Raw genomic sequence first — 22,073 nt, forward strand, 5'->3', positions numbered from 1 at the left:
GAGCCTGGCTGGCTACAGTCCATGGGGTTGCAAAATGTTGGACACAACTGACTAACACACAGCACAATCTTCCCCAAGAGAGAACACGTGGTTTTGAGGGCGTGTGCCCACTGTGTCCCCCTTTGCTTGGCAAAGCAGTAAAGCTCTCCTTTTCTACTTCACCTGGAACTCGCCTCTGATATTTGATTCAGCACTGGTGTACAGAGAAGCTGAGGTTTTGGCATCAATACCCTCTGTGAAGAAGGGCACATGGGACCTCCACACACCAGACAAAACCTGGCTCCTGAAAAGCCTGCTGCCAAACCAAGAGATGCCCTGAAGTGTCCGTCTGGCTGAGCTTAAAGGCAAGCAGAGATCTGGGCATAGATCTGTCCTAATCTTTCAAGCCCCCTGGGTTTTACCTGGCTGACAACTTCCTGCTCAGGAGCTGGCACTACCAGACTGAGCCGGGTGGACCCTCCCCGGGGGAGGCACGGCTGGCTCAAACGGTTTTGGAATGTGCGGGAGTAGACGGGAGATTGCATTCCCGTGTGAGAACTCTCTGGCTGCTGGGGGAATGGAGGGATGGACTTGGTGTACCCTTGGGGAGCCCTGTAGAATCGCCCTGTGCCACCCCTGGACCCCTCTAGGACCCACATAGCCAGCATGGAGGATGTAGCTAAGCCATTCAGCAGCCCCCAGGGGCAGAGAAGGCCACCAGGGGCTGGCCTGGGATTATTCTGCCTCTTCCTTGAAAACCATGCAGGCTTGAAGGTTGCTTATCACCCCAAGCCTGGACTGTTACAACAGCTGCCCCTAAAAACTGCCTCTCCCCCACTATCTGCCAAACACAGACTGTGCCAGGGTGATCCTCCTTAGGTACGTGATCCTTCGTGGCTCCCATGCTCCTGCCTCATCCAGGGGCTCAGGAGATCCCCTTCCTCCCTCCTGGCCCACCCCTCAAGCCTCTCACAGCCAGACAGGTGGGTTTATCTTCTCATCCAGGGGATGACACAGGAAGGCACCTAGTGTGAAGGTGACAGGCAGGGGCTACCCCACAAAACCTCACATCTCTCCTGCATCTGGTTGTTGTTGTTTAGATGCCCTAGTACCCAGAGCCAAACTTCATGGATCTGTAGCCAAGGTGAGCTTATCAGAACACTCCCACACCCAGGTCCTTCATGCTCAATGCAACTTCCTGCTAACCTGTTTTCCTCCCTTCTTGCCCTGATGATCTCAGTTCACTCGTTCTCAGCTCAGACACTCTGAGCCCTGAATACCCTTCAGGCATGCAGCCTGGCCAAGATGCACAAGTGATAAAGCTGGGCTGACGGAAGCACTGTAGTGGCCCAGTGGCTAAGATTCCAACCTCCCAATGCAGGGGGCCCAAGTTAGAGATCCCTGATCAGGGAATTAGATCCCACATGCCTCAACTAAGACCTGACACAGTCAAATAAATAAATAAATAAGAAGTCAGTTGGAGATATCAGTCCCAGACTGGGAAGTGGCAGGGGATCAAGGAAGCCTTCCTGGAGGAGGTGCCACGTACACCAAGTCCTGAAGCTGGAGCCAGCTGGGCCAGGGGAGTTGGGGAGTGGAGAAAGGAGTGTTCTGGGGAGAAGACACAGAGATAACAAAGACTGGAGGCAGCAGGAAGTGGAGTCTGGCTTTTGTCCAAAATCTCTCCCTTGGTTGTCTGCCTGGGCACCCCCTCCCTTCCTTAAAAAAACAATCACAGAGAAGCAGAGGCCAAGCCAGAGGGTCCAGTGGGAGATTACAGGGTTCAGCTCCCCCTACTTCACAGAGGGGAAAATTGGGTACTGGAAAAGCACCAGGACCAACAAGATCTGTGACAGAGGGGAACCAGACCCCAGACCCCTAGATTCTTCAAACTCTTCCTGTTTAAGCAATTTATTTATTTATTTTTGGCTGTGCTGGGTCTTTATTGCTTTGTGTCAGCTTTCTCTAGTTGCGGCAAGTGGGGTCTACTTTTCGTTGCAGTGTGTGAGCTTCTCATTGCTGTGGCTTTTCTTGTTGTGGAGCACTGGCTCTAGACACTCGGGTTTCAGTATTTGCGGCGCATGGGCTTTGTTGCTCTGAGGCATGTGGAATCTTCCCAGACCAGGGATCAAACCCATGTCCTGTGCATTAGCAGGTGGATTCTTATCCACTGCACCAGCAGGGAAGTCTTGTTTAAATGATTTAAATCCTCTGTCTCTCCAGGACACGACAACAAGCACTCCCGAGCACCATCTGGGAGGTCTTAGGGTCCAGGAGCTGCCCTGCTCTTCAAGGGGTACACAGGGGTTTATGGGTTTAGGTTCACGATGGGTAATCACAACTTTACTGTTTATTGAACACTTACTACATGCTGGGCATGGCTTCCAGTCGTCACCAAGACCCTGAAGCTAGGTGTCACTCCCACAGCAGTTCCCTAAGGTGGTTGCTACTCACTGGCCCCATTGCAGAGATGAGAATGCTGAGCCTTAGGGATTTGCCCCAAATCACGCATCTAACACATAACAAAGCTAGGGCTTGAACTCTGTTTTGATGAAGAACAGTGCTTCTCACCTAAGAGCTATTCCCCTCCCCCCACCCCCCACTCCCTCCACCCCCTACCCCCCTCACCCCACCCCACCCCCCACCGAGGACATTTGGCAATGCCTAGAGTCATTTTGTGGGACTTTCATGATAGCTCAGTGGTAAAGAAACTGCCTGCCAATGCAGGAGATGCGGATTTGATCCTTGGGTCAGGAAGATCCCCTGGAGAAGAAAATGACAACCCACTCCAGTATTTTGCTTGGGAAATCCTATGGACAGAGGAGCCTTCGGGCTACAGTCAAAGGGGTTGCAAAGAGACCATCACGACTGAGTGACTGAACAACAACAATAAATAGTCATTTTTGGTTGTCATGAGGAAAAGAGGAGCTGCTATTGGCATCTAGTGGATGGAAAACACTAATGTCGGTGAATAGCCTACAGTGCACTGGGCAATAAATTATCCAGCCCCAAATGTCAATAGTGACACTGATTAAAAAACAACAACAAAACCAAAACAAAAAGCAAAAAAGCCTGATCTAAGGTCACACTGTTGTCCAGTGGAACTTTCTGGATAATGTTTGTTTTCCATTTGTTGGACAACAGGGTCATTCACCACGAGCCACACGTGGCCACTGAGCACTTGAAATGTGGCTAATGTGATGAGGAACTGAATTTTTAATTTTGTTCAATCTGAATTAAAAACGATAATCCTCAGTTCAGTTATCAGAAAATTTACGAGTAGGTTGGAACAGAACAGACGTGTGCATTTTTCTTTTTTTAAATTTATTTTATTGAAATATAGTCGATTTACAATGTCTTGTTAATGTGTACTGTACAGCAAAGTGATTCAGATATATAGATAGTTAGATATACATATGTATCTATATCTATCTGTATCTATATCTATGAATATCTATCTATAGGTATGTGTATCTATCTATATAGAATAGTGATTCTAAAGTGATTCATATATATATATAGACATATGTGTGGAGAAGGCAATGGCACCCCACTCCAGTACTCTTGCCTGGAAAATCCCATGGACAGAGGAGCCTGGTAGGCTACAGTCCATGGGGTCGCTAAGAGTCGGACATGACTGAGCAACTTCACTTTCACTTTTCCCTTTCATGCACTGGAGAAGGAAATGGCAACCCACTCCAGTATTCTTGCCTGGAGAATCCCAGGGACGGGGGAGCCTGGTGGGCTGCCGTCTATGGGGTCGCACAGAGTCGGACACGACTGAAGCGACTTAGCAGCAGCATACATATGTATAGAGGGGTATACATGGACTATACGGGTATAGTCCATGGAATTCTCCAGGCCAGAATACTGGAGTGGGTAGCCATTCCCTTCTCCAGGGGATCTTCCCAACCCATGGATCGGACCAAAGTCTCCCACATTGCAGGCGGATTCTTTACCAGCTGAGCCACAAGGGAAGCCCAGGTATACATATACATATATATACATATATATATATGTATATATATGTATATGTATATACACACACATACCTATATACTTTCTTTTCCATTATGGTTTATCCCAAGATACTGAATTTAGTTCCCTATGCCATACAGCAAGAATTTGTTGTTTATCCCTTCTATATACAATATAACAGTTTGCATCTGCTAATCACAATCTCCCAATCCACCCCTCCCCCACCCCATCTCCTTGACAACTATAAGTCTGTTTTCTATGTCTGTGTGTCTGTTTCCGTTTTGTAGATAAATTCATTTGTGTCATATTTTAGATTCCACATATAAGTGATACATAGTATTTGTCTTTCTTTTTGATTTACTTCACTTAGTATGGTAATCTCTAGGTCTATCCATGTTGCTGCAAATTGCATTATTTCACCATTTTTATGGGTGAGTAGTATTCCATTGTATATATGTACCACACCTTTATCCATTCAGCTGTTGATGGATCACTAAACTGTCTCCCCTAAGTTAGTGGTTCCTGCACCCATGACAAGGATGGAGTGGGGTCCATATTCCCCTCTCTGCCCCGATGATGTTTAACTGTCAGCAGGGCCACTTGGGAACTGGGAAAGATGAGGGCAGGTCTCTGGATGCTCTTCTCCCAGAGGAGAAGGTCTGCCTGCCCCTCTGTGGGCACGCTCTGCAACTGTGGAGCCCAGGTGGTCTGGAGTCCATGTGCCACAACTAGAGCCGGTGCACCACAACGAAAGAGCTCACATGATGCAACAAAGATCCTGTGTGCTGCAACTAAGATTCAACACAGCCAGATAAATAATTTTTTTAAAGTTCTATAACTCACACAGACTGTGCAATGACACAGTTTGCGTTTCCATTCATAATATGTTAAAGAACACGCAAGACTAACAGATGGGGATGGAAGTCAATGACGTTCTGAGGATGGAGACATTGTTTGGAAAAGGAGCATGAAGGAAACTTCTAGAGCAGCCGTTCTCAATCGGGGCAATTATGCCCGCCCCCCAGGGGACATTTGGCACTGTCTGGGGGACATTCTGCACTGTCCAAACCAAGATGCATTCTCAAAGAAGACATACAGATGGTCAACAGGTACACGAAAAGGTGCTGAACGTCACTAATCATCAGGAAAATGCAAATCAAAACCATAAGGAGATGTCACCTCAACCTCTTACAATGGCTGTTATTGAAAAGACAAGAGATAGTTCATCGAAGCACTGTTCACAATAGCCAAGGCATGGAAGCAAACTAAACATCCATCAACAGAGGAATGGATAGAGAAGATATGGTTCATGTATACAGTGGAATACTACTGAGCCATAAAAAAGAATGAAATAATGTCATTTGCAACAACATGGATAGACCTAGAGATTATCATACGAAGTGAAGTAAGCTAGACAAAGACAAATATTATATGACATCCTTTTTATGTGGAATCAAAAAAAAATTACAAATGAACTTACAGACAAAACAGAAAGAGACTCACAGAAAACAAACTTATGGCTACCAAAATGGAAAGGAAGAGGGGCAGAGATAAATTAGGAGGTTGGTATTAACATATACACGCTACTATATATAACACAGATAACTAACAAAGATCTACTGTTTAGCACTGGGAACTATACTGAGCATTTTGTAATAACCTATAAGGGAAATAACCTACAAGAGAAAAATAGCTTCCCTGATAGCTCAGACTGTAAAGAATCTGCCTCTGAGGCAGGAAACCTGGGTTCGATCCCTGGATGGGGAAGATTCCCTGGAGAAGGAAATGGTAACCCATTCCAGTATTCTTGCCTGGAAAATCCCATGGACAGAGGAGCCTGGTGGGCTATAGTCCATGGGGTCACAAAGAGTCAGACATGACTGAGGGACTTTCATAAGGGAAAATAATCTGAAAAAGAATATAAATATATATATATATACATATATATATATGAATCACTGTTCTGTATAACTGAAACTAACATGATACTGTAAAATGACTATACTTTGATAAAAAATAAAGAAAAGAGTTTAGCACCTTAAGATAATCTATATATAATATATATATATATACATGCATACACACACATATATATGTATATATAAATTGCTATAAAAAAGAAAAGAAGAGATAAAAAATGCTAGTGTGAATGTGGAGAAAAGGAAATCCTCATGCATTATTGGTGAGAATGTAAATTGGTGCAACCACTTAATTTAAAATATTTAAAATAGAACTACCATAGAATCCAGCAATCTCACTAATGTGTCTTTATCCAAAGGAAACAAAATCACTATCTCAGAGAAATATCTACACCTCCACTTTCATTGCACCATTATCCACAATAGCCAAGACATGGAAACAACTTAAGTGTCCATCAGTGGATGAATGGATTAAGAAAAGCATCACACACACACAGTGGAGTATCATTCAGTCATAAACAGGAGAAATCTTGTCATTTGTGGTACCATGGATGCACCTGAAGGGTATCATGTTAAATGAAATAAGTCAGGCAGAGAAAGACAAGCACTGTATGATCTCACATGAAATCTAAGCAAACCATAGTCAATAATACAGAGACCAGGACTTCCCTTGTTGTCCAGTGGTTAAGACTCTGCCCTTCCACTGCAGGGGACACGGGTTCAATCCCTGGTCAGGGAAGTTCCACATGCTGTGTGGTGTGGTCAAAAACAACAACAAAAACAACAATAAAAAACAACAAAAACAAAGTAAAGAAAACAGAGAATAGATTGGTACCTGCCAGAGATGGGGAATGTGGTATAAAGGAAATGGGTGAACATAGTCAAAAAGTGCAAACATCCAGGAAACAAAGAACAAGTGAGAGGCAATGTGTGAGTGCTACTGACATCCAGTAGGTGGTGGCTGGGGTCAAGGCTAACACCCTGCAATGCACAAGAGAGCCCCTCCCGACAAAGAAACGTCCCACTCCCAATGTCAGTGCAGTAGAGACTGAGAAACCATGTCCTTGCAGAAAGGAATCTCCTATACCTTGTGCAGGACGAAGGTTATACGTAAGTAAAAATTCATTGAGTCATGCGCTTATGACCAGGGCATTGTGCACTTTACAGGGTAGCTGTTATACCTCAACAAAAAGTTTTTTTAGGGACTTCCCTAGTGGTTCAGTGGTTGACACTTAGCTTTTCTATTCAGGGGGTGTGGGTTCGATACCTGGTAGGGGAGCTAAGATCCCACATACTTCGAGGCCAAAAAACCAAAATATTAAGAGAAAAACAAATAATGTTGTAACAAATTCAATCAAGACTTTTAAAAAGGTTTTTATAACTTTAAAATTTAATTTAATTTTTATTTTCTATTGGAGTACAGTTGATCTGGGGTTCCCAGGTGGCACTAGTGGTAAAGAACCCACCTGCCAATGCAGGAGATGTAAGAGACCTGGGTTCGATCCCTAGGTTGGGAAGATCCCCTGGAGGAGGGCATGGCAATCCACTCCAGTATTCTTGCCTGGAAAATCCCATGGTCAGAGGAGCCTGGTGGGCTACAGTCCATAGGGTCGCAAAGATTTGGACAGGACTGAAGGAATTTAGCACACACGCACAACTGATTTACAATTGTGTTAGTTTCAAGTGTACAGCAAAGTGATTCAGCTATACATATACATATACCTATTCTTTTTCAGATTATTTTCCCTTATATAGTTATTATAGAATATAGTGGAGTTCCCTGTTTTATGAAGTAGGGTCTTGTTGATTATCTATTTTATGTATACATTATACATTAATCCCAAATTTCTAATTTATCCCTCCCCACTTTTCCCCTCTGGTAAGTTTGTTTTTGAAATCTGAGTCTGTTTCCGCTTAGCAAATAAGTTCATTTGTATCATTATTTTTTAGATTCCCCATATAAGTGATATCATATAATATTTAAAATATTTTATATGCAATTGGCAGAGGGCAATGTTGAACCAAAGCCTGTCTGAATAATATTGGGTTGACCAAAAAGCTAGTTTTGGTTTTTCCAGTATATGGAAATGCCTCAACGAACTTTTTGGCCAACCCACAGTTTTTCACCTGAACAATGACCCGTTGCTCATTGACTCCCTGCTTGCCTTCCTGCTCTACTCCAAATCATTCTCTATGGCACCTCTGTTCAAATCCTCCAATGTCCTCCATGTACCACATTTGGAGCAGTCTCAATTCCTCATCAAGACCTCTACAGCCCTCAGGTCTGACTTCAGCCATCTCTTAGTATTTTTCCATCCCCTCTTCTCTCCACCCTCTCTCTCTCTCTCTACCACACTAGTTTCCTTGCCGGAAGTTGCACATGTGAAAGCTGTGCAACCTCAGGGCCTTTGCACATGCTCTTTCATCTGCCTGACTCTACATAACTGGCACCTGCCCATCCCTTTAGCCTCCACTGAGATATCACCTCCCCAGAGAGGTCTGCTAATCACCCCCCTACTCCCAACTGTCCTGCCTTGTCCACCACTTGCCACCTCATCCTCCTCTTTTATCTCCCCACCCCATTCCAGGGATTCCCTGATGACTCAGACAGTAAAGAATCTGCCTGCAATGCAGGAGATCTGGGTTTGATTCCTGGGTTGGGAAGATCCCCGGAGGAGGAAATGGCTACTCATTCTGGTATTCTTGCCTGGAGTATCCCATGGACAGAGGAGCTTGGCAGGCTACAGTCCATGGGGTTGCAAAGAGTGGGACAGGCTGAAGAACTATCACATTGCCCCCAGTCCAGTTTTCTAAATTATATTACCCATTTGTTTGCTTGTCTATTGTCTCCATTTGCTCCTGGTGGGCAGGGCTGAGTTTACCTTAGATATGGCTGTGGATACAGCCTAAGCCCCTCGTGGGATAAAATAAGCCCTCAAATATTTGTTGAATAAAAAAATAAAGTCCTAGGATTTCCTCAGTGGACTTGAGAAGGAAACCCTGTTCTATTTACTGTACGAGCGCCTAGTAGGCTAGAAATCAGCCTTCTAGGGATGCCCCACTTGAAACCCAGTTCTGGACCACCCTTCTCTTCCATCCTCAGACTATTCTATGTTACTCTTTTTTTACTATTATTATTTTTTAATTTTTTTGGCCGTGCTGCCGCAGCATGCAAGGGCTCTTAGTTCAGTTCCCCAGCGAGGGATCAAACCTGCACTCTTCGCAGTGGAAGCACACAGTCTTAATCACTGGACCGCCAGGGAATCACCCGCCCCTTCTACCTCATTCTTGCCTCTCTGCCCCCAGCCCCACCTGAGTTCAAGCCTTCGTCATCTCTGACTTTTTGAAATTTGGCCTCTTTACTCATGCTCTTCCTCCAGCTCCACTCACCCTGTTTCCCTTCCACCCAGCAGACAGAATGACTTTCCAAAAATGCAAGATGGTCCATGCCCCACCCCTGGTCTGAATTCTTCAGTGCCTTTTCATTGCCCTCAAGTCCAAACTCTCCAGCCTGGCTCTTAAGGCTACTCCTGATCTGGAGCCAGTCCCCCACACCCACCACCCCATTCCCCTCCCTTCGCCCCCCTGCATCCGCTTGAGCACTGTTTCCCCGTGAACCAGTGCTTTATCACGCTCAGAGCACCCACCCACCCACTCCCCCAACATTCGGCCAGATCTCTCCCCTTCAAGCCTCTGCCCTGGCTGTTCCCTCTGCCAGGACTCCCTTCCCCGCTTTCACCTGATACATTCCTTCAAAGGCTTTGTTTATAGGTCCTGTGATTCATGAAGGGTTCCTCCCACCTCTCCCCCACCTCCGCCTCCCCTCAATGTTTAGCTCCTCTCCTGGTTATCAGAGATTCCTCCCTGAAAGTGCTTGACCCCACGAGCATACATCTATGTTTGCATCTCTGACAGTCCTAAGACCAGTGAATACCACAGAGGGCACCTGACACACAGAAGGTGTGCAAAATAAATAAATAAATAAATAAAATAAAGGAATTTGCTGACTGATTCATTCATTTACTTACCCATCACCGGGCACCAAGCGCTGGACATAAACAAAGAGATGAATGAAACAGACCCACTGCACCTCCTCTGTGTTTTCTGTACCTCTCTGGTGCTTCATTCCCCTCCCCCTCTTTTAAAGACCTTTATTATTATTATTTTATTTTTTGGCCTAAGGGATCTTAGTTCCCCAACCAGGGATTGAATAGGTGCCCCCTGCAGTGGAAGGGAGGAATCAACCCCTGGGCCACCCACGTGCCTGCTTAATTGCTTAGTTGTGTCCCACTCTCTGTGACCCCATGGACTGTAGCCCACCAGGCTCCTCTGTACAAGGGATTCTCCAGGCAAGAATACTGGAGTGGGTTTCCCTCCTCCAGGGGATCCTCCCAACCCAGGGATGGAACCCAAGTCTCTTATGTCTCCTGCATTGGCAGGCAGTTTCTTTACCACTAGGTCCACCTGGGAAGCCCACTGATGTTTAGAATCAGATAATCCTTTGCTGTGGCAGGCAGGCTGTCCTGTGCATTGTAGGGTGTCTAGCAGCATCCTTGACACTTACCTACAAAATGCCAGCAGCCCCTCCCCAGTAGTGACAATCAAAATGGCTCCAGATATCACCAACTGTCCTCTAGGGGCAAAGTGAAAGTGAAAATTGCTCAGTCGTGTCCGACTCTTTGTGACCCCATGGACTATAGAGTCCATGGAATTCTCCAGGCCAGAATACTGGAGTGGGTAGCCTTTCCCTTCTCCAGGGGATCTTCCCAACCCAAGGATCGAACCCAGGTCTCCCATATTGCAGGCGGATTCTTTACCAGTTGAGCCACCAGGGAAGCCCTGGGGGGTAAAATCACTCCTAATGGAGAACCCAATTGATTTATAGTAATATCAAAGAATCTGGCCTGAAGACAAAATCCAGTTATGAAGAAGAAAAGTAACTCCAAGTCCAGCCCAGTGGTTAAAAGCTTTGAGTTCACATAAAAATTCACTGAGTGATACACTTAGGATTTGTGCATTTTACTGAGCATAAATTATACTTCCATAAGAAGAATAAAAGGGAGGATAATGTGCTGTATCTCTGGGATGAGGCTGGTGATATTTTATAGCTCAATAGAAATTTGGGTTATACCAATGTATGCGTTTGTTCAAAGTTAGCAAATTACACCTGAGATCTATGCATTTCACTAAATGTAAATTAGATCTCAAAAGATAAAAATCTACACACAAATACTGAGCTCTAGTTAATACTCCACATGATGAACTACTTGGAGGGGGTAGTGGCACTGATAATTCAACTTCTTTGGAATGTATCAAATTAAGATGGTTAGATAAGATGGATAGAGGGATGAAGGAATGAATGGATGGATGGATGATGGATAGATAGATGGATGGATAGATGGACAGATAGACAGATATGTGATAAAGCAAATATGGGAAAATGTGAAAGTAGAATCCAGGTGGTAGGTATATGAGAGTTCAAAGCAACATTCTTTCAACTCTGCTGTATGTTCGAAGTTTTTCAAAATAAGGTGTTGGAAAACAGTGCCTTGGGCTATGTATGCTTTTGTGCATAAGTTTTCATTCCTTAAATAAGGAAAATATAATAGTCTCTATGGATGTAAGTTCAGATCCACCTCTGACCAACCTGTGCCCTTTCTTCCTCTGAACCTGCTTTCTCTCTCATCAACTGCTAAGTCGCTTCAGTCGTGTCCGACTCTGTGTGACCCCATAGAGGGCAGCCCACCAGGCTCCGCCGTCCCTGGGATTCTCCAGGCAAGAATACTGGAGTGGGTTGCCATTTCCTTCTCCAGTGCATGAAAGGGAAAAGCGAAAGTGAAGTCGCTCAGTCGTGTCCGACTCTTAGTGACCCCATGGACTGTAGCCTACCAGGCTCCTTCGTCCATGGGATTTTCCAGGCAAGAGTACTGGAGTGGGGTGCCATTGTCTTCTCCGCTCATCAACTAGGGGTCGTGATTTATTGAGGCAGGGTTACGGGCACAAGCCCTGGAGTCAGCCATACTGGGTTCACATCAGGACTTTACCACATCAAAAGTTAGTAGCCTTGGACAACGACCTCACACTCTGTGCATCTCAAGCTGGACAATGCCGTTTGCAGCAACATGAATGGACTTAGAGATTGTCATACTAAGTGAAGTAAGCCAGAGAAAGACAAATAAATGATCTCTCTTATATGTGGAATCTAAAAAGAAGGATACACATTAGCTTATTTACAAAACAGGAAGAGACTCACAGACATAGAAAACAAACTTATGGAGAGTAGCACTGACAATACACTGCCGTGTGTAAAGTAGATAGTCAGCAGGAAGATGCTGTAGAGCACAGCAAGCTCAGCTCAGTGCTCTGTGATGACCTAAAGGGGTGGGATGGGAAGGGTGGGAGGGAGGCTCCAGAAGGAGGGGATATATGTAGATGTACGGCTGTTTCACAATGTTCTACAACAGAAACTAACACAACCTTGTAAAGCAACTATACTCCAATAATAAAATAAAATTACAAAAAAGAAAACAAGCTATAGTTATCAAAGAGGAAAGAGGGGAGGGGTAAAGCAGGAGGTTGGGATTAACATATACACGTTACTATATATAAAAAGGGCTGTCTAGGTGGCACAGTGGTAAAGAATCTGCCTGCAAATGCAAGAGATGTAAGAGACTTGAGTTCGATTCCTGGCTCAGGCAGATCCCTGGAAGGAGTAAATGGCAACCCACTCCAGTATTCTTGCCTGGAGAATCCCCATGGACAGAGGAGCCTGGCGGGCTACAGTCCATGGGGTTGCAAAGAGTCAGACATGACTAAGCGACTGAGCATGCACACACATATAAAATAGATAACCAACAACGACCTACTGTATAGCATAGAGAACTACAGTCAATACAGCAACCGATATTATATTTGTAATCATCTATAAGGGGAAAAATGTAAAAAAGAATTGTATAACTGAATCACTGTGATGTACATCTGAAACCAACACAACATTATAAATCAACTATAAGTCAATAAAAAAAATGAATCAAAGGGTTAGGGAAAACACTGGGCAATGGCAGTACCTACCTATTTTACAACACTGCCAGCGGGGCTGATATGAGAAAACTTGTATTTGTGTAGCAAAACTAGTGGTGACAAGAGGTGGCAGTGAGCACACTAATCTGGGAGTGTGGCTGAGACACCTCACTGCCATCCTCCTGGAGGAGACCTTAAGAGACTTCAGAAAACTAGAAGAGGATGATAGGGAAGGGCAAAGCCGAGGGGATATTTTCTCGTAATTATTTGCAATAAATAAATAATAAAATCTATTCATTCTCCTTCCCGCTGGTGATGCAGCCTGAGAAATAGAAATTGCAAAGGCACATTTGCTCTTCTTCACTTGCAGATCTTGAAAGCAGGATTAAGATGCCTTCCAGGGACTTCCCTGGTGGTCCAGTGGTTAAGATTCCATGCTTCCACTGCAGGGGGCACGAGTTCCATCCCTGGTCAGGGAACTAAGATCCCGAATGTCATGCTGCTGCTGCTGCTGCTGCTGCTAAGTCGCTTCAGTCGTGTCCGACTCTGTGCGACCCCATAGACGGCAGCCCACCAGGCTCCGCCGTCCCTGGGATTCTCCAGGCAAGAATACTGGAGTGGGTTGCCATTTCCTTCTCCAATGCATGGAAGTGAAAAGTGAAAGTGAAGTCACTCAGTCATGTCCGACTCTTAGCGACCCCATGGACTGTATCCTACCAGGCTCCTCCATCCATGGGATTTTCCAGGCAAGAGTACTGGAGTGGGGTGCCATTGTCTTCTCCGCGAATGTCATGGGATGAGGTTAAAAAAAAAAAAAAATAAGACAACATCTAAGACTTGCCTTGGAGTCTCCAGCACTCAGCTTAAGGGTTTATTTTACTAAGTCCCTCTACCCATAAAAAAAAAAAAAAGACACCTTCTAAGACTTGCCTTGGAGTCTCCAATACTCAGCTTAAGGGTTTATTTTACTAAGTCCCTCTACCCATATTTCCTGAATTATGTGAAAGTGGAGGCAAAGATGATTGAGGTTTCAAGTGTGGGTGACTCTGAGGTCAGAAGCCTCATGTTTATGGGTTAAATTGTCTCCTCCCCCTAAAAACAATATTCAAGTCCTCACCCCCCCAGTGCCTGTGCATGGAACCTTATTTGGAATACGATCTTTCCAGATGATCAAGTTAAAATGAGGTCATAAGAGTGGTCTCTAATCCAATATGACTGTGTCCTTACAAAAGGGGGAAACTTGGACACAGATAGACATGCACAGGGAGAAGGCGAGTGAAGATGAAGGCAGAGATCAGGGTGATGTATCTGTAAGACAAACAATGCCAGAAATTACCAGCAGGGACTTCCCTGGTGGTCAAGGGGTTAAGAATCCACCTGTTAATGCAGGAGACCCAGGCTCCATCCCTGATCCGGGAATATCCCACGTGCTGTGGGGCAACTAAGCCCGTGTGCCACAACTACTGAGCCCACGTGCTGCAACTACTGAAGCCTGCAAGTAGAGCCCGTGCTCTGCAACAAGAGAAGCCACCACAATGAGGAGAAGCCCGTGCACCACAACTAGAGAGTAAGCCCCGCTCGCCACAGCTAGAGAAAAGCCCAGGCAGCAGTGAAGACCCAGCGTAGCCAAAAATAAATAAATAGATAAATAAATTTAGAAACAAGATTTCCAGCAAACCACCATGATCTAGGAGAGAGGAATGGATCAAACTCTGCTCTAAAGCCATCAAATGAAGCCAACCCTGACAACACGTTGATCATGGACTTTTATCCTCCAGAACTCTGAGTCCATTTCTATCGTTGAAGCCACTCAACTTGCGATATTCTGTTACAGCAGCCCTAGGAAACAGATACACCTGTATCCAGTAACAAGGAAGCCAGCCCTGGGGCGGGAGGAGAAAGGGCAATGAGTCAGATCAAGCTGACCAGGTGTTTCCAGGGGCTGCTGCATGACAAGTGCTGTGTCAGGTATGAGGATGGAGCCGTGTGCAAGGGTCACAGCTCCTGCCTGGAGGGAGCTTTAGAGTGACCCAAGGGTTGGGAAGATATTCTGCAGGAGGAAACGCCAACCCACACCAGTATTCTTGTCTGGGAAATTCCATGGACAGCGGAGCCTGGTGGGCTACAGTCCATGGGGTTGCAAAAGAGTTGGACACGACTGAGTGAACACACACACACACACACACACACAAAGGAGCCAAGCAGTAAGGAATAGCTGATAAGCCACTGTGACTGCAGGTGATTTACAAGGTGGGGATTTAATCCAATCTGGGAAGTTGGGGAAACCGGGTGGGGGAGGGTGGTATGGAGACATGAAGTGTGAGTAATACCAGAGGAGCATTTAGACAGATGGGACAGCATGCCCCAAATCCAGGGACTAGAGTGAGCTGGGGCAGAAATTTGGGGAATGATATCCAGAGAGAACCTAGAGAGACAGGTGGTGGGACCAGAAGACAGTGGACACAGATGCGGCTGGCAAAATCATGCCCTCCCAAAGATGTCCATGGTCTCATCCCCAGCATGTGCAAATGGGACTTTCCATGGTAAAAGGAGGGGACCCTGATGCTGGGAAATATTGAGGGCAGGAGGAGAAGGGGGCAGCAGAGGATGAGATGGTTGGAGGGCATCACCGACTCAATGGATATGAATTTGAGCAAACTCTGGGAGATAGTGAAGGACAGGAAAGCCTGGTGTGCTGCAGTCCATGGGATTGCAGAGTTAGACATGACTTAGCGACTAAACAACAATGGCAAAAGGGGCTTTGCAAACGTGTTTAAGGATCTCCAGATGGAGAGATGATCTTGGATTACCCAGGTGGCTCAAAGTCATCCCAAGGGTCCTTATAAAAGGGAGGCAGAGGATTCCCTGGTGGCTCAGTGGCAAAGAATCCACCTACCAACGCAGGAGACAAGGGTTTAATTCCTGGTCTGGAAAGATCTCACATGCTGTGGAGCAATTAAGCCTGCGTGCCACAACTACTGAGCCTGTGTTCTAGAGCCTGGGACCTACAACTACTGAAGCCTGCATGCCCTAGAGCCTGTGCTCCGCAACAAGAGAAGCCACCAAAATGAGAAGCCTGCACACCACAACTAGAGAGTAGTCTGGCTTCCACAACTAGAGAAAAGTGCTTGCAGCAACAAAAACCCAGCACAGCCAAAAATAAATAAGTGAAATAAACCTTCTTTAAAAAAAAAAGAGAGAGAGAGTCAGGAGGATCAAAGTCAGAGAAGGAGATGTGAGAAGGAAAGCAGAGGTTGGAGAGTCAGAGAGAGATTTGAAGATGCTACACTGCTGGGTTTTTTTTTTTCTTTTTTTTTTGCTGCTCTAGCGAGGCATGTGGGACCTTAGTTCCTCCAACCAGGGATCAAACTCTTGCCCCCTGCAGTGGATTCTCGGAGTCTTAACCACTGGACCTCCGGAGAAGCCCCACACTGCTGGTTTTGAAGACAGAGGTAGGAGCCATTAGCCAAGGAATGTGGACAATGTTCTCGAAGCTGGAAAAAGCAAGGAAGAGATTCTCACTGAGAGCATCCAAAAGAAATGCTACCCTGCTATCTTTTTAAAAATTTTTATTTATTTATTTAATTGGAGGATGATTACTTTACAATATTATGATGTTTTTGCCATACATTGGTATGAATCAACTATAGGTATACATGTGTCCCCCACATCCTGAACCCCCCTCCTACCTCCCTTCCCACCCCATCTCTCCAGGTAGCCTGCGTCACACATCAAACTCCCACTGGCTGTTTTACATATGGTGATGTATATGTTTCAATGCTATTCTCTCAAATCATCCCACCCTCTCCTTCTCCCACTGAGTCCAAAAGTCTGTTCTTTGCGTCTATGTCTCCTTTGCTGACTTGCATGTAGGATCATCAGTACCATCTCTCTAGATTCCATATATATGTGTTTAATATACGATATTTGTCTTTCTCTATTTGACTTACTTCACTCTGTTATAATAGGCTCCAAGTTCATCCACCTCATTAGAACTGACTCAAATGCATTCCTTTTTACAGATGAGTAATATTCCATCATATACGTGTACCACAACTTCCTTATCCATTCATCTGCTGATGGACATCTAGGTCGCTTCCATGTTCTAGCTATCATAAACAGTGCCACAATGAACACTGGGGTACATGTGTCCTTTTCAATTCTGGTTTTCTCAGGGTATATGCCCAGTATAGGCTGTATATATGCCCAGTTTATACAGTTTTATTCCTGTTTTTAAAGGAATCTCCATACTGTTCCCCATAGTGGCCATGTCAGTTTCCATTCCCACCAACAGTGTAAGAGGGTTCCCTTTACTCCACACTCTCTCCAGCATTTATTGTTTGCAAACATTTTGATGATGGTCATTCTGACCAGTGGGAGATAATACCTCATTGTGGTTTTGATTTGCATTTCTCTAATTATGAGTGATGCTCTGCTGATATTTTGATGTTAACACAATGAGACCCATTTTCAGACCTTTGACCTCAGAACTCTAAGACAGTAAACTGGTTTTGTTTGAAGGCGTTACTGTTTGTGGTGTTGGGACAGCAGTCTTTGGAAACTAATACACCAAGGGACCAATCAGGAGGGACTTCACTGGGGAGGTTCAGAGAAGTAAGGCTGATTCCCCACAGGCACCACGGAGGGATGTCAATACCCAGGCTCCAAGAAATGTTTACCAAATGACCATGTGAATAGATGAATCAACAAACAATTTGGCAATCCTCATCACTACCGTCAAAACTTACTCTTTTTCTTGAGCACTTACAGTATATGTAGGCGCTCCCCAGCAGGATCTTGTTTTATTTCTTTAAACCCCACAACAAACTTAACAGTTATGTAATATTTCCCCCTTTGTACAGATGTGGAAACTATGGCTCTGCGGAATCACCTCACTTGATCAATCTTCAATGGAGGAGAGACAAAAGCAGAGTTTGAACTCAGGCAGGTTGGAGTCCACAGCCTGCACGTGTGTACTTCAGTGTGCATTTTTTCCAAGTTATTTTATTTTAACTTTTTATTGGAGTATAGCGGATAAACAATGCTGTGATAGTTTCAGGTGAACAGTGAAGGGACTCAACCATATATATACACGTGTCCATTATCCCCCCAAACTCCCTTTCCATCTAGGCTGCCACATAACATTGAGCAGAGTTCCCTGTGCTGTACAGTAGGTCCTTGTTGCTGATCTATTTTAAATAGAGCAATGTGTATGTGATAGATGAATATACTCACAAAAGCATTCACAGCCCTGCAGCTGAGATGTCCTTCCCTTGGGACCCTCCTCAAGGAGGTGATGGCACTGACATCTCTGGGAAGAAATCTTTGAGGAGTTCTTGGGCCCGGCAGGCAGGAATGGGGAGGCAAAGGATCCACTTTGGAGAGGCTGGGACCTCTTGAAAGATCACTGAGGGATTCAGGAAAATTCACTTTTAAAACAACTTCCCAAGAGTGGTCTTTACAATGGTGCCACAGTCACAGATTTTTAATTACATGCTCGGGTCTTGTCCAACCTATAAGGACCTGATGTAACATTCCCCAGGCAGAGTCTTTCAGCCTTCACTTGCATGCCTCTAGTGATGGGGAGCTCACTACCTTACTCAACTCTTATGATTAATCATATTAACATATCAAAACTCTCATGATTAATCATGATGGCATGCCTCTATTGGTCCAAATTCTGACCTCTAGAGCTCCCATATATTCTTCTTTCTTCCAATGTGAGATCCCTTGGGTTCTTGTCAGAGGCAGATTGGCAAAATAATGTATGTAAATCCCTACTTAGCTCTCTGCATTCATAATAAGGCCCAACGTCACACGATGGCTGAGCTAGCTGTGGTAGGCAACTTTCAAAGATGGTCCTCCATAGAGAACAGACTGATGGTTGTCAAGGAGGAGGGTGTTGGGAGAGGAATGGAGTGGGAGGTTGGGGTTAGCAGATGTAAGCTTTTATATATAAAATGGATAAATGACAAGGTCCTAGTGTACAACACAGGGAACTACATGCAATATCCTGTGATAATGGAAAAGAATATAAAAAAGAATGGGACTTCCCAGATGGCGCTAGTGGTAAAGAACCTGTCTGTCAATGCAAGAGATGAAAGAGACATGGGTTCGATCCCTGTGGCAGAAGATCCCCTGGAGGAGGGTATGGCAACCCACTCCATTATTCTTGCCTGGAGAATCCCATGAACCGAGGAGCCTGGTGGGCTATAGTCCATGGGGTCTCAAAGAGTCAGACATGACTGAAGTGACTTAGCACACGTGCATGCATGCATATATATGTAGAACTGAACCACTCTGCTGAACAGCAGAAATTAACACAACATTGTAAATCAATTATGCTTCAATAAAAAAAATAAAAAGCACAGGTGGTCCTCAATGTTCCCCACTCTCCAACAACCACACCCTTGTGGAATCCCCTCAGGTGTGGGCTGGACTTAATGAATCAGTTCAAATGAATAGAATATGGCAAAAGTGATGGTATGTCACCTTCATGAGAGGTTACAAAAGACTGATGCTTTCATCTTGTCAGAGCTCTGTTGCCTTCGGGGCCTGCATGCATTGATGAAGCAAGTAGCCACGTGGGAGAGGATCATGTGGCAAAGAACTGAGGGTGGTCTCTGGTCAAGAGCCAGCAAGAGGGATTTCCCTGGCAGTCCAGTGGTTAACACTTAGTCTCCAATGCAGGGGTTATGGGTTTGATCCCTGATGGAGGAGCTAAGATTCCACATGCTTCTTGGCCAAAAAAAAAACCACATAAGACGGAAAGAATATCATTAAAATTCAATAAAGACTTTACAAATGGTCCACATCAAAAAAAGAAAAGAAAAGAAACTCAGAATAAAGGGGGGGTCCTTAATCCAACAGCCTCTGGGAAATGAATCCTGCCGATAGTGAACTTGGAAGGCAAGTTCTTCCCCAGTGGAGCTTTGAGATGACTGAAGCCACAAATGTCACCTTGACTGCAGCTTGTGAGAGAACTTGAGGCAAATGACCCAGTTAAGCCCACCCAGATGCCTCACCCACAGAAACTGTGACATAGCAAATGTTGTTTTAAATTTTTACATTTTGGGGGGCAATTTGTTACACAGCAATAGATGACTAATACAAATGCCCCACCTAAGCTGGTGCCTGCCCACCCTCTTGACTTCATCTCACAGAACTCTCTTCTTACTCACAACACCCCAGGCACTCCAGCCCTCTTAAAGCCCCCCAGAGCCTTGAGACACATTCTCTCCTTAGAGCATTCACAGAGGCTATTCCATCTGCCTGAAATGCCTTTCTCTTTGCAGGATCTCTCCTACCATCGAAACTTGGCTCAAATATCACCTTTTCAGAGAGGCTTTCCCTGATCACCTTGTCTGAGGTTGCCGCCAGTGACTTGTTCACCCAGTTCTATGTTCACTTCTTCTTTTTTTTTTTACACACTTCTCGATTTTCTGCCTCCATGAGAACAGGGGCCTTAATTGCTTTGCTTGCTGTGCATAGCTTGTGCTTGGCACCAGTGTAACCACAAGGCTGGTGTGCTGTGCTATGTTCAGTCACGTCTGACTCTTTGTGACTCCATGGACTGTAGGTCACCACACTCCTCTGTCCATGGGATTTCCAGGCAGGAATACCAGAGTGAGTTGCCATTTCCTCCTCCAGGGATCTTCCCAACCCAGGGATCGAACCCATGTCTCCTGTGTCTCCTGCATTGGCAGGCAGATTCTTTACCACTGAGCCACCTGGGAAGCCCATGAGAGCAGAGGCCTTGAGCATTTTGCTTTCTGTGCATCACTTGTGCTCAGCACCAGCGTGGCCACAAAGCAGGTGCTCGATAAATATTTGCCAAACCAGTGAGTGAATGAAGCATGCCAATGAGACACGTTGGCTTGATGCTCTGAGCTGGAAAACAAAGCAGGGGTAGGAACTGGTGCCACACTCACCCCCAGATGTCGTCCAGCACTACCCTGTGCCCAGCTCTTGCTGGCTGGTCATGCAGGGGTCAGCCTGCACTTCCTCCATCATTAGCAGAGGCTATGTGGCATTTCCCAGCTGCCAGGAAGACTGGCTTTGGTTGCAAAATTGGTCTAGTGACCGTCACGCCCTACGGACCTCTGTGGTCTCCTGGCCACACCTGTGGGTGTCAGCCAGCTCAGGTAGAACCATAACGGGCTGCTAATCCCAAGTGTCCACAAAAGCAGCTGGGCAGAGCTGTAAGGAAGGGTTTAGGTGGGGCCAGACCAGGAAACCCCTGGCTAAAGTGCGCTGGCTGTCCTGAAATATACAAAGAACACGTTCAGTACCAGGGAGGTGGTGACTTAGAGGGTCCCTGGCCAATGGATTTAAGGAGCTCTCCTCCTGCAGTTGATTTCTATGAGCCAGACACTGTGGTAAGCCTTTGTCATATGTCATTACGTGTTCTTAGACACCCAGAGGAGAGGCATTGCTCTTACACCCACATTAATAGATGAAGATGCTGAGGGTCAGTGGGTTAAGAAATGTGTCTGGGGCTTCCCTGGTGGCTCAGTGGTAACAAAATCCACCTGCCAATGCAGGAGACTCGGGTTTGATCCCTGGTCCTGTAAGATCCCACATGCCGCGGGGCAGTTAAGACCATGCGCCACAACTACTGATCCTGTGCGCTAGAGCCTGGAAGCTGTAGCTACTGAGTCCGCATCCTAGAGCCCATCTCCATAACAAGAGAAGCCACTGCACTGAGAAGCCTTCCCACCGCAACTAGAGATTAGCCCTGCTGCTGCTGCTGCTGCTGCTGCTAAGTCGCTTCAGTCGTGTCCGACTCTGTGCGACCCCATAGACGGCAGCCCACCAGGCTCCGCCGTCCCTGGGATTCTCCAGGCAAGAATACTGGAGTGGGTTGCCATTTCCTTCTCCAATGCACGAAAGTGAAAAGTGAAAGTGAAGTCACTCAGTCGTGTCTGACTCTTTGCAACCCCAGGGACTGCAGCCTACCAGGCTCCTCCGTCCATGGGAATTTCCAGGCAAGAGTACTGGAGTGGGGTGCCATTGCCTTCTCCGGAGATTAGCCCTGGATCCCCCCAAATAGAGAAAGTTCGAGCACAGCGACGAAGACTCAACACAAATAAATAAATAATGAAATATTAAAAAAAAAAAAAGAAACAGGTGGAAATAAAATGAATAATATATTCCGGAGCTTGGCAAACTTTGTAA

This window comes from Giraffa tippelskirchi, chromosome 6 (genome assembly GCF_054371585.1).
Source record: "Giraffa tippelskirchi isolate mGirTip1 chromosome 6, T2T-mGirTip1v1.2.pri, whole genome shotgun sequence".
Taxonomy (NCBI): Eukaryota; Metazoa; Chordata; class Mammalia; order Artiodactyla; family Giraffidae; genus Giraffa; species Giraffa tippelskirchi.